Raw genomic sequence first — 11,994 nt, forward strand, 5'->3', positions numbered from 1 at the left:
AAGAATGAGAATTACTATCCTTAGGGAAATAAGGAGACGCTGCATTCATACTAGAATAGGTTTGTAAGGAAACGATTCCAATAACAAAAAGAAAACTATATGACAACAGGTTTTTTAATGAGAAAAAAAAAAAATGAAAGATAGACTTGGAAAACTATTTCCGAATCAAAAAAATATATAAAAACTATAAGCCAGAGATCTGAAAAAGGAAAGAAAAGATCAGAAGAGTATAAGATTGATCTGGGAGGTTCAACTTCTAAATTAAAAGGGGCTTCAAAGAAATACATCTACAAAATTTCCAACACTACAGAGCCTGAGTTTTCTAGTGAGAGGACCAAGCTCAACACAAATAATTAAAAAAGACTCATGCCAAAGGATGTTACTGAGAAATGACTGAACGCTGGGGACAAAGAAAAGATGAAGGCTTAGGAGATGGGGGAAACAAACAGGTATCAAACACAGGACCTCCAATCAGGATGGCGCTAGACTTGTCAAAGACCACACTGTGGGGATTAGAGTAATGGAGCAATGTCTTCAAGAGTCTGAGAGAAAATTATTTTAACCAATTCTTGTATCTAGCCGCTTGATCAATCAAGTTTGAGGGTAGAAGCAAAACATGTTCAGACCTCCAGATTTCAAATTTTTACTTCCCATGAACCCTTTCTTAGGATACCATTGGAAGATCTGTTTTATCAAAATAAAGGGACAGAAACAAGGGAGAAGAGTACAAAATTCCAGGAAATAGGGTATTTAACATAAGAAGAAAATGGAATTTTTGAGATGGTGTATGAGAGAGAGCTAAGATTTCTATGCCTGACCTATCAGTCCGGATTAGAACAGATCGAAAGACTCCGGAGAGACGATTCCAAAAAATAAAATCTATAGATTGCTTGGTGTATTTCACCAAACTGAGAAGCAATTTGTAATTCTGGCATGACAGTTTATGGTCAATTAGTGACGGTCACATAGAATACTAAGCAAACAAAAAGGAAGGTGATTATTGACTCCAGGGAGAAAGTTGAGTGATAAAGAAAAGGTACGTGGCTGTGCCGTGAATAATATACACAGTCATATAATGTATACACTGAATCCTGACCGAACTAAAAAGTACACAGACTGACCACAACGCCATGGGACAATTTGAGCCAGAAGCACCTCGTTAAGTTGCTCCCAGATTCCTGACCCACAGAAACTGTGAGATAGTAAGCTGTTTTTGTTTTTTTAAAGGTATTGTTTTGGAGTAATTTTTACAGATCAAAAGGCAACTCCTAACTACATGGGGAGAATGGGAGGCAATAAAATAGATATATATTGGGAGAGGGGAGTGAGAAAGCTAAATAATCATCTTCCATAATAAGTTAATATAAAATACCTAAAACCGAAAAAAAATACATCAAGAAATAGCCACGTAGACACGTGTTTGCAAAACATAGAGAAAAACAGCAAAACATAGGGAAAAATGCCAGCTAAAATTGTTTCGAGTAGTTAGCTGCCTCTGGAGAGTAGGAACTGGGCTAAGGAGAAGGTGGAATAAGAAACTTTTTTATGAGAACTTGTAACATTCTGTAGCTTTTTAAACTATATAGCTGTGTACCTGAATAAAAAGTTAAAAAGGCAAATTAAACTACACTTGTGTGCGAACTCTCATGCATCCAATACATTCTCTATTTCACAGCTGTCTTTTGGGCATTTTAAGGAATTGTAATGAGTCTTTCTTTATATTAAATTTATTGGGGTGACATTGGTGAATAACATTATATAAATTATGAGTCCTGATACAAGGTAGAGACAGTAGCACTAGAAGTAGCTGGGACTTGTGCAGGCATTTTATTTCATTTTCTTTTAGGCGAGGCAACGCTTGATTGACCTCACAGATTGCAAAGTCCTTGGTGAGCTTACAATCCTTTATTTTTTACTTTTTTACGCCTACAGCACCTGGCCCTCCTAGGTGGTCTCCCATCCAAGTACTAACCAGGCCCGCCCCTGCTTAGCTTCTGAGATCGGACGGGATCGGGCCTGTTCAGGGTGGAATGGCTAAAGACTTGTGCAGGCATTTCAGACCAAGGGTTTGAAAACCTGCTAATGAACGTGTTATGATTCTACCTCCTAGGAACCTTACCAGATAATGTCTTCGATGTGCTCCTTCTTCCTTGGAGTGTATCAGAGATTGAAATAAATGTCAGCCTACTCGGACCAGACTCCGCTTTTACCTGCACAACCGCTAGGAGTGTGCAGATCAATAGTGATCTGAGTAAACAAAGAGTTCAAGAAACAGAGAGTTCAAGACTGGAGACTCGAGTCGTGTCTACCAGCTGTTCTACAGTACCTGGCACTAACCGGGAGGGTGATGTGAGGGTGACGCCATCCAGGCTGTTTGCTAAGCAGTTTGTTCAAAATCTTTTTAAGTCTGAAATGATTCTGGCAAGAACACTCGAGATCTTCACACTCCCTTGCTCCTCAAAATTCAAGGACCTTCAAGAGATTATGTACTCCACCAACCCCACAGCCCGCATTTTACACATGAGGAAAGTGAGGCCCAGAACCAAGAACACACAGCGCGATGGTGAGAAAAGCGAGACAGCCACCTGTTCCTGTTGACATCTGTTGACTCGTGCTTTTTTCTAGTTTCTTGTTTTCCCTTGTAATTTATCAAACTTCCCCACGGTCCAAAGGCATTTCTGACCTACATCATATCACTCAGCTTTTGTAAAATACATTAGCTTTCACAGTGAACAAGGGATCTCAGCAAAAGCAGAGGAAGCAACCGGAATACTCTAAAAGAACTTCATTAACTCATTATAGATACATACATTTTTGTAACAAATGGGTATGGTGGAAAGTGGGAGTTCCCAGCAGAACTTTAAGAGTCACATAGTTTTTCTTTTTCTTTCAACCAGTCTCCCTTTTCTCTTAAGACTAATACTACAGTCACTGCAAAGTTATAGCAATCACATCACTTTGTTTTAATTTGGTTTTTCTCATGGTTTAGCTACAAGTCTTTTCTCAAAAATAGTTTTTCTAGTAACAGTCACAACTGCAACACCAAGAACTCTTGAGGATTCTGTAACAATGCATTAAAATAAAATCTGCTTGATGGATCAATATCAGAACATTGCAGCCAAAAGGATAAAGGAGAATTTTTAACAAAAATCTTACAGGTACACACAAACCAATGGAACAGAATTGAGAACTCAGAAATAAGACCACATATATGTGGGCAAATAATTTTCGACAAAGGAGCCGAAAACATACAATGGAGAAAAGACAGCCTTTTCAATAAATGGTGCTGGGAAAATTGAAAAGCCACAAGCAGAATGAAACTAGGCTGTTATTTGTCACCATATACAAAAATTAACTCAAAATGGATCAAAAACTTAAATAAAAGACCTGAAACAATAAAATGCAAAGAAGAAAACATAGGTACTAAACTCACGGACCTTGGTCTTAGAGAGGATTTTATGGATTTCACCTCCAGGGGAAGTAAAAACAAAATAAATGAATGGACCTATATCAAACTAAAAAATGCTTCTGCACAGAAACCATCGACAAAACAAAGAGGCAACCAACTGAGTGGAAGAAGATATTTGCAAACAACACCTCTGATAAGGGGCTAATATCCAAAATATACAAAGAACTCATAAGACTCGACAACAACAAAAAACAATCCAGTTAAAAAAATGATGGACAGAGGACCTGAACAGACATTTCTCCAAAGAAGAAATACAAACAGCCAATGGATATAGGAAAAGATGCTCAACTTCATTATTAGGGAAATGCAAATCAAAACCACAATGATATACCACCTCACACCTGTAAGAATGGTTATTATCAACGAGACAAGTAATAAGTTTTGGAGAGGTTGTGGGGAAGAAGGAACCCTCATACACTGCCGGTGGGAATGTAAATTGGTGCAGCTTCTATGGAAAAGAGTACGAAGGTTCCTCAAAAAGTTAAGCATAGAATTACCATATGACCCAGCAATCCCTCTTCCGTGTATCTACCCGAAAAATTTGAAAACATTGATCCGTAAAGATATATGTGCCCCTAAGTTCCCTGCAGCATTATTTATGGTAGGTAAGACATGGAAACAACCGAAATGTCCTTCAGTAGATAACTGCATAAAGATGATGTGGTACATATATACGATAGACTACTACTCAGCCATAAGAAAAGATGAAATACTGCCTTTTGTGACAACATGGATGGAATTTAAGATTATCATGCTAAGTGAAATAAGTTAGACAGAAAAAGTTGAGAACATATGATTTCACTCACATGTGGGATATAAAACTGAAAGCAACAAATGAACAAGACAAACAACAAAATAAAACCTCAGACACAGACAACAGTTTAGTGGTGACCAGAGGGAATTGTGGGGGGGGGGGGGGGGGAGCGTAAAATAAATGGTGACAGCAGGAGATTTGACTTTGGGTGGTGAACACACAATGCAATACACAGATGATGTATTACAGAACTGTATACTCGAAATTTATATAATTTTATTAACCAATGTCATCCCCAATAAATGTAATTAAAAATAAATGAAAAATAAAAAGACAAAAAAATAAGGTGTTTCTTGATTTACTCAACTGTACCCTTCTGGAAGATCTTGATAAATACAATATTTTGTATGAAATATAAAACGCTCCTTTTGTTTAGTTATCATGGGAGATTACAAAGGCACATAGCTTCTCATGAGCTTTTTTCAGTCGGGTACTGTTGATTGAGATACTTTTCACTATTCAAGTAACCAAAAAACAAGAAGTTCATGTGCAGTAGAAGGCAGGCCTAGGCTGCCTTCAATTGATCTTCACGTTTTCATTTTGAGTTCTAATCAATGATATTATGCTTACCAACTGACGGGGCACCCCCTGCTATCCCTTCTCCCTTTTCAATAATAATCAGAGTGAAATAAACGGGGCAATGACACCAAATACTGAACCATAACAAGTTGAAGCTGCCAGAATTTATGGAGCGAAAGAACAACACGATGTGGGCTCCCTCACAATTCCATAGCAGTCCTCTGTAAACACCGGACTACTATTTCTACTTTCCAAAATAAGCAAACCATGTGCACTGAGTAAATGTACATAATTAAGGGTGCATACACCCCTTGGCAGAGCATCTGCATCTCCCTTGGGTAAAGTGCAGTTTTGTAAAGCTTGACTCTACACATCAGGAGGGTCAGGGTGAGAGTCAAATCTGGAAAAAACAAACGTTATCAACGGTATCAACGAGCCAGTACCCAGACCCCAGGGGATTCGGGTTAGCTGCCAGGCCTGAATGACTCCTCAGAGGAGGAGCCCAGTAAGGTCAGCCCACCTTCTTCTGAAACCTTGAGGTGAGCATATGGGGGCAAGACAACTAGGTCCCTCCCCCAAGCCATCACTGAAGCTGCCAGAACTCTGTGACATTTGATTCTCCTTCAGACCCTGCCTTGATTTTCACCCTGGTCATAAATTCCCCATACTTCATTTTCCTCGCTTTGAGAAAATGAGGATGGTGATGCTAACCACAGCCCAAGATACTTAACAGTCACACTCAACATGTGTCATGCTTTGTTGAAATTCCATACTTGAAAATGTGCTACTGCAAGCAACTGCAAGCTCAAGAGGACTGGCATGAATGATGATGTTTATTTTAAGAAGATATTTAATTCAAAAGCCAGATATAAAGTGAGATGTCCTAGAGGATGTACACTTCAGAGATTCTCTAGTAACTGACGAAGGATTTTGTGGTTAATGCTCTTCTTCTGAATTGCTTAAGATTAATGTGCAGTCAATATGTAGCTCACTGCATTCTGCTTCTTTGAAAATTGAACCGCCGTTCTCCTGCTCCCACTGGGTCATTTTGTCCCACTATCAACCTAGAATTTAACTTTTTTTTTTTTTTTTGGAACTCCCTGTGAATGTGATAATGCCTTTCAGTCACCCTATCAAGCAGAAATCTTATGAAAGAGACAAGTTCGATATGGCTCTAGCGCTTTGCAAAGAAGACTTTTCCAATCCATGGCCTCGTAACTTGTCTGCCCTCGAGTATTCAAAGACTTACTGAACTCGAAGCGCCTCTCAGACGCACGCTCACCACGGCCAGCTCAGTTCCAGGTTCAGAGAGTGCCAAGCCAGTGACCCCAATCCCGATTACGGTTTCTCTGTGTTTCCAGTTCCCCACCTCCCCTATATTTCTTGTTTGTTTGGACAAGAAATAATTTTATATGTGTATGCTCAAGGTGCTGGAAAGAAGCAGCTCACTGTGAGTACTGTCCGGAACTGGCTAGCTTTCCATGCTCTGAAAAGCTAGCTACTGGGTCTTCTCATGAAGCCGAGGAGAGCAGTGGAAAGCAGTCTTTGTTAGTTCTCTTTAAGCAAGTTGGCCTGTGCTGCTACTCGAGCGAAATAAGACACGCTAAATGTTCTCAGTCAGCTCTTTCAACTTGACTTACTTCAAAAGTTGTCTGTCAATGCAGACATCAAGAAGACATCTACACGACAACATACAAAACTGTGCAGATGTACATGTGGGTCCCTGAAGGGCTGGCGGGATACAAGCTGCCCACCGAGCCAGGAGAACATGTGGCACTGCCTCTGATGCACGGGAAGTGGTTGGCCACTTTTCTTCTTGTTATGAAATACATAATCAAAATCGACATTTTGGGTATTTTTGTAAAAATATTTGATGAATATTAAATTCAAAAAACATTTCACTCTATAAGCCGAATTAATTCCCCACATTTCAGTCAAAACCTCAAACTGACAAGCAAATGTTTATCTGCCTTTTAGCATATTTTTTAAATAATTGCTCATATTCATACATACACACATACAAAAACAAACACAGATGTAAAACTAGGACAGGCTGATCACTTTAGGTAGAAACTAGAAATCCAGAAAGGACACACAGTCCTTTTTTGTTTAGATTGTCTGTATCTCAGTTTCTCGATCAGAGTGACAGGGCTAACTGTAGGAATCTTCCACATAAGTGAAAAGATGCTACTTAGATGGTGTTGGCAGAGCAATCTAAAGTTTCCCAAAGTGTTTAATTGCTCTGATACCCCAAGTGTGTCATGTAAAGGAACGAGTCACACTTCTAACGCCCAAGAACTGAAATATACTATGAAAGCATCTCGGATACAGATTTGAGTTAGAAGGCTTAATTATGAAATGAAAATATATGGGTGTGGTATGTATATTATTGCTCGATTTACTATTCAGTTATAAACAACTATCAAATGAGCAATGAGGGTCTTGCCTACCTCACACATCACTTTTTACCTGATTGTTACATCAGACTTTGCTAGATACTTTGCAATTGTGCCCATGAGCCTAATTTCCCCAACTTTCTTTGCTGAGAATGGCTTTTTTGCAACCTATGATATGCCTTCTCCCATTTTATAGCTTATTTTCCTTCTGCCAGGGAAATATTAGCCAATCTTATTTGAAAACAGAAGGGCCGGGGAAGGGTACATATGGGAATGCTTTGGTAGATATTACTTTTAAAAACTACCTGGATAGTTCCTCCTGCTGCAGCTATACACAGAAGCAGCCTAGGGAAGAGGCTATAGGATGACATAAATATTGGGGGTGTGGGGGTCAAGGCGGGGCTGGGGTGCGCCAGGGAAGAAGCTGCAAACTGCTTGGGTAAGTCAAGTGACAAATCCTATACATCGACAAATCATGAGGCACAAAGGTTTTCTATAAAGATCCTGTCCGTTCATCTTTATTCTGAAGAACCCAAAAGAAAGGCGTTTTCAGAAACACAAGGGACTTAGATTCCTCCCAGTTCAGAATGGATGCTTGACAAATTTCCTCCCCTGGGTGTTTAAATTCCTCACATCTAAAAGTCTCTTTTTAACTTCTTTCGCTTGGGGCGGGGAGGGGGGGGGGCTGTAAAATGTCATTCTAGACACAAGCAGAAGTGAAATCTAAACCTCTCCATCATCCAGAGCTAAGTCCCCACCAGGGCAGAGCCCCGGCCACATGCTTTCTCTGGCTAGCCATTCTGATTTTTACAAGGGGAAATCTCATTCCCTTTCCATCTAGGTTAGAATCCCAGCTCTGAGCATCGCAAACTGTGCATTTGACTTACAACCTCATCCCTTTTGTCATCAAAATGTCAGTGAGTCCCAAGTTGGGAAGGGTAAGAGAGAAGGGCATTCTCAACCAGGGCAGGGTAAACTGACACAACCTTTGGGGAAAGCGGCTAATCGGAACGTGCTCCAGAGTGTTAAAAACGTTTGTTTCCTTTGACTCAGCAATTCTGTTTCTTGAAAACAGATCTTAGCGTAATAATTACACATTCCTAAAACACTACGGAAAAATTCATGCACAAAGACATGCTACGTACTGCTTATATTTATCTAAGAAGTTGAAGGCAATGTAAATATCCATCATTTGAGGAATTTAAATTAAATTTTATGTGTCCACTCCACGGAATCTTTATTATCAATGAAAAATGCTTTTTAGAAAGTGCTTTTAACATCAGAAATGCTTGTTTTAACGTAAAGATTAAAAGAGAAAGCAATATTCAAAAGTGTAACTCCAGAAGTGATCGCAACTACATTTTAAAAAATGTATATGGAAAAAACTAAGAAGTAAACTAACAAATTAAAGTGGTTGTCTGATTATTGAGACTCTAGACAATTTTTTTTTCTACTTTTTTGGTTCCCCCTGCCCCCAAAAAATGTACTAAAAATGACCATGTATTCTTTTTTTAAATCAGCAAATAAAAACCACATTAAGGATATGAATAACTAAAGGGGAAATGCACACAAAATATTTTGTTTCTGCTTTTTTGTGGAGGTTGGTCTAATAATAGCAAGGTTGGAAGCTGAAATGTAATAAAGTATAATCAGATTTTGTAATGGTTTTTTTAAAAACCAGTGACAAAGGAGATATTTAGGACCATTTCTTCCAGATAGTCTAGGCCAAACTTAATTTAAAAGTAATAAATTCCTGACTAGAAAGCTACACTACTTAAACTTAAACAGGTATAAGAACCCTATCACTTTGTTCCACGAATTTATTCAACATTCAACAAATATGTATGGCACCCTTACTCTGTGCCAGGCGCTGGGAATCCAACAGTGAACCAAACAGATGGGATTTGTGCACTTAAGCAGCTTACAGCAGAGTGAGCTGAAAGGGAGGGTGTGTATACATCAACCCAGCTGAAGCTGATTCAATTACGCCTGCCAAAATCAGATGCTAGAACTGTAAAGAATTTTCTATCGTTCCATACTTAAAAATAAAAATTCCAGTTATCACGTCACATCTTACTCCCTCTTTCCAAAGAGCATTTTTGTGAAATATACGAGAACTTTTGAGCAGTGGTAGACAAAAATCCAGAATGCGGGTTCAAATTCACTCACCAGGTGTGCCGCCTTGCACAGGTGAATCCCTTTCTAAGTCTCCTTTATTGAAATATAGATAATAATAGCTTACATTGGATTTTGTTCTGAAGATTAAGGACATCATTACCTGGCAAGCAAGCCCAGCACAATGCCTGACACGGAGTAAGCGCTCAACAAATCGATCCTCTCATCCATAAAACATACATGTTTACACATAAAAATAATGAAGAATCAAGAAAGGACAAAGATGTAAAAGTCGATGAAATAGGGGGTTTGGGGCAAGTGGCAGTGATGGCTAATGGGTACAGGGTTTCTTCTGGGGTAATGAAAGTATTATAAAATTAATTGTGGTGATGGCTGCATAACTCTGAATATGTTTTAAAAACCACTGAATTGTACACTTTAAATGAATGGATTATACGTTACGTAAACTATATCTCAATAAAACTGCTAGAAAAAATATTTTTAAAGTCAATGAACTACTTTAATCAATGTGCCTAAATGAGCCAACAGCTAGCTATTCTTTGTAACCAACGAGACAGACTATCTGCATTTGGTAATCAGGAAATATATCTTCAGTTCCAAGTCAAAATATATTAAGACTCTTTCAAGATTTTCTTATCAATTCCTTTACAGGAAAAAGATAAACTAGCAGACAAGACATTACCACACACACAAATCTTATAAGACGACTTCTTAAATCTTTTACTATACCTCAGTCCGAAGAAAAGGTTAGTTTTAAAAGTGCCTTACATTCTGTATTCACATATAAGTTTAGCTACAACGTCAAGCAACCAAAAGGGGTAACAAAACGCCTCTACATCGTGAGTTCAAAACTTACTGCTTCATTACTTAACACTTAATGTCACCACCAAAATATACACACAAATGACACAAAAGAACAAATGTTCTGTCTAAAAACATTAAGCTGAATCCTACCTAATAGCAGCTTATTTTTCACATTGACAAGAGGTGAAGTGACTATGTTCTTGCTTTTCAGCAAAACATACAATCACTCATCACATCCAAATGTCAGCCACATTACCGCATCCAGAAAGCATAACACAGGTAGGTCTAAGAGTAAAACAAAACCCGAGGCAATGGCACGAACAATCCTTCCCCTCCCCCCTTCCTTACTCTCTCCTTCATCCAACAAATCTTTTTTGAGGATTCACTATGTGAATACCCATCCTCCCTTTTTACTTTCTGATTTTTCTGTGAAGCTGGTAACATTAGTTTCAGTCGTCTTAAAAAAGAAAGTACTTACATGATGAGTTTTACAGTTACTTATAATATCTATCTATTTATTATATAAAAACAAAATTGGCTCAAGGATATATATCTCCTTGAGCCAATTTTGTTTTTATTTAAAAAATTTTTTTTTTGCCACTGTACACAGAATAATCAGAGTCAACTAAGACAGTGTGTGGTCCAGCAAATACACGAATTCGATTTTCTGTTCGGGTTGCCTTCTGCATGTGAAAATCGGCAGCACCTTGTGCAGTTTGGAATGTGTATCCTTTGGGCTGCTCTGCCCAAGGAACCATCCACACTTTCAATGGCAACCAACACTGCAAGATGGCCCAAGAAGCTGATGATAAATTTCACGACCAATACTCAGAGTGGTACCAACTACTAGTTCTTTCAGCCCCTCAAAACCGCTGTGGAGTTCATGTAGAGGATCTGGGTTGGGCCCTTTTCCTCACTAACACAACTGTGCTCACCTGCCGCACTCACGTGCAGGGCTGACTCATCCCCACGCGGCCCAGCGCTGACAGGGAGCGCATACCCATCCTCCATCTTAAAGTTCCCCAACGCTGCGCAGTTATCATCATTGCTGTGGTAGCCAATGAAATGCCAAGCAAAAGTGGGCAGCTGACTCTTCTTTTGTAAGTCAAAGCTGAATGTATAAAATCACTGGGAAATACCTCAATAAGTAGCAATATTCATTTCACTTAAAGTGGTGCACCGACTCCATGCTCAGTTACAGAAAATATCGATATTAAGCCTGGATTAATATTTAATCTCTCCTCAAATCAAAATCTGAAAAGGAAAGTTCTATTCTCAGTAATTCAATTGGTATGTAAATAGTGCAGAAATAGGAATAACAATACCTTGTGTCAATTATGTAGAATCATTTGCCTTGTAATGAATTAGCTTTAAACCCCCTAAACTGCACATTTAAATTGAAACACTATCCTCTCTATGACTTTAGAGATGCAGAAGAAGCAAAAGAATTTACGAACATCTCTGGTGGTTTAAGGAGCATCATTTACTTCTCCAATTAATTGCCTGTAACACATTAATTCTCAAGATTACTTTTCCTTTCTTGGAAAATACACAGAATATCAGGTGAAGGACCTCATGTAAACAAGCATTCATCCTCTCACACCAAGTGTTAAGTCGTCTTTTAAAAACCATACTTACTGTCATAAGTTGCCACTTGTTTTTCCATTGTCCCCTCTGAAAACCCCCAGTGATTCTCTGAATATCATCCTTCATTTGCTACTTCATTAACTTTCCTTACTATTCTGGGTTTCTGAACTATTTCAAAAATAATTCAGCAGAGACCACGCAGAAGCAAAGCTACTGCGTCTAGCTCACCGGAGAAACAAACAGTAAGGTCCACCTGGCTACAGCGGTAA

General features: G+C 38.8%; 1 protein-coding gene and 1 pseudogene across 1 annotated transcript in view; both read right to left on the bottom strand.

Moving 5' to 3' along the window:
- Positions 1–11,994, bottom strand: part of ZNF608 (zinc finger protein 608) — a 103,965-nt gene that overhangs the window by 39,823 nt on the left and 52,148 nt on the right.
- LOC112480705 lies at positions 1,924–2,042 on the bottom strand (annotated as a pseudogene).

Source organism: Pteropus alecto, unplaced genomic scaffold (genome assembly GCF_000325575.1).
Source record: "Pteropus alecto unplaced genomic scaffold, ASM32557v1 scaffold20, whole genome shotgun sequence".
Classification (NCBI taxonomy): Eukaryota; Metazoa; Chordata; class Mammalia; order Chiroptera; family Pteropodidae; genus Pteropus; species Pteropus alecto.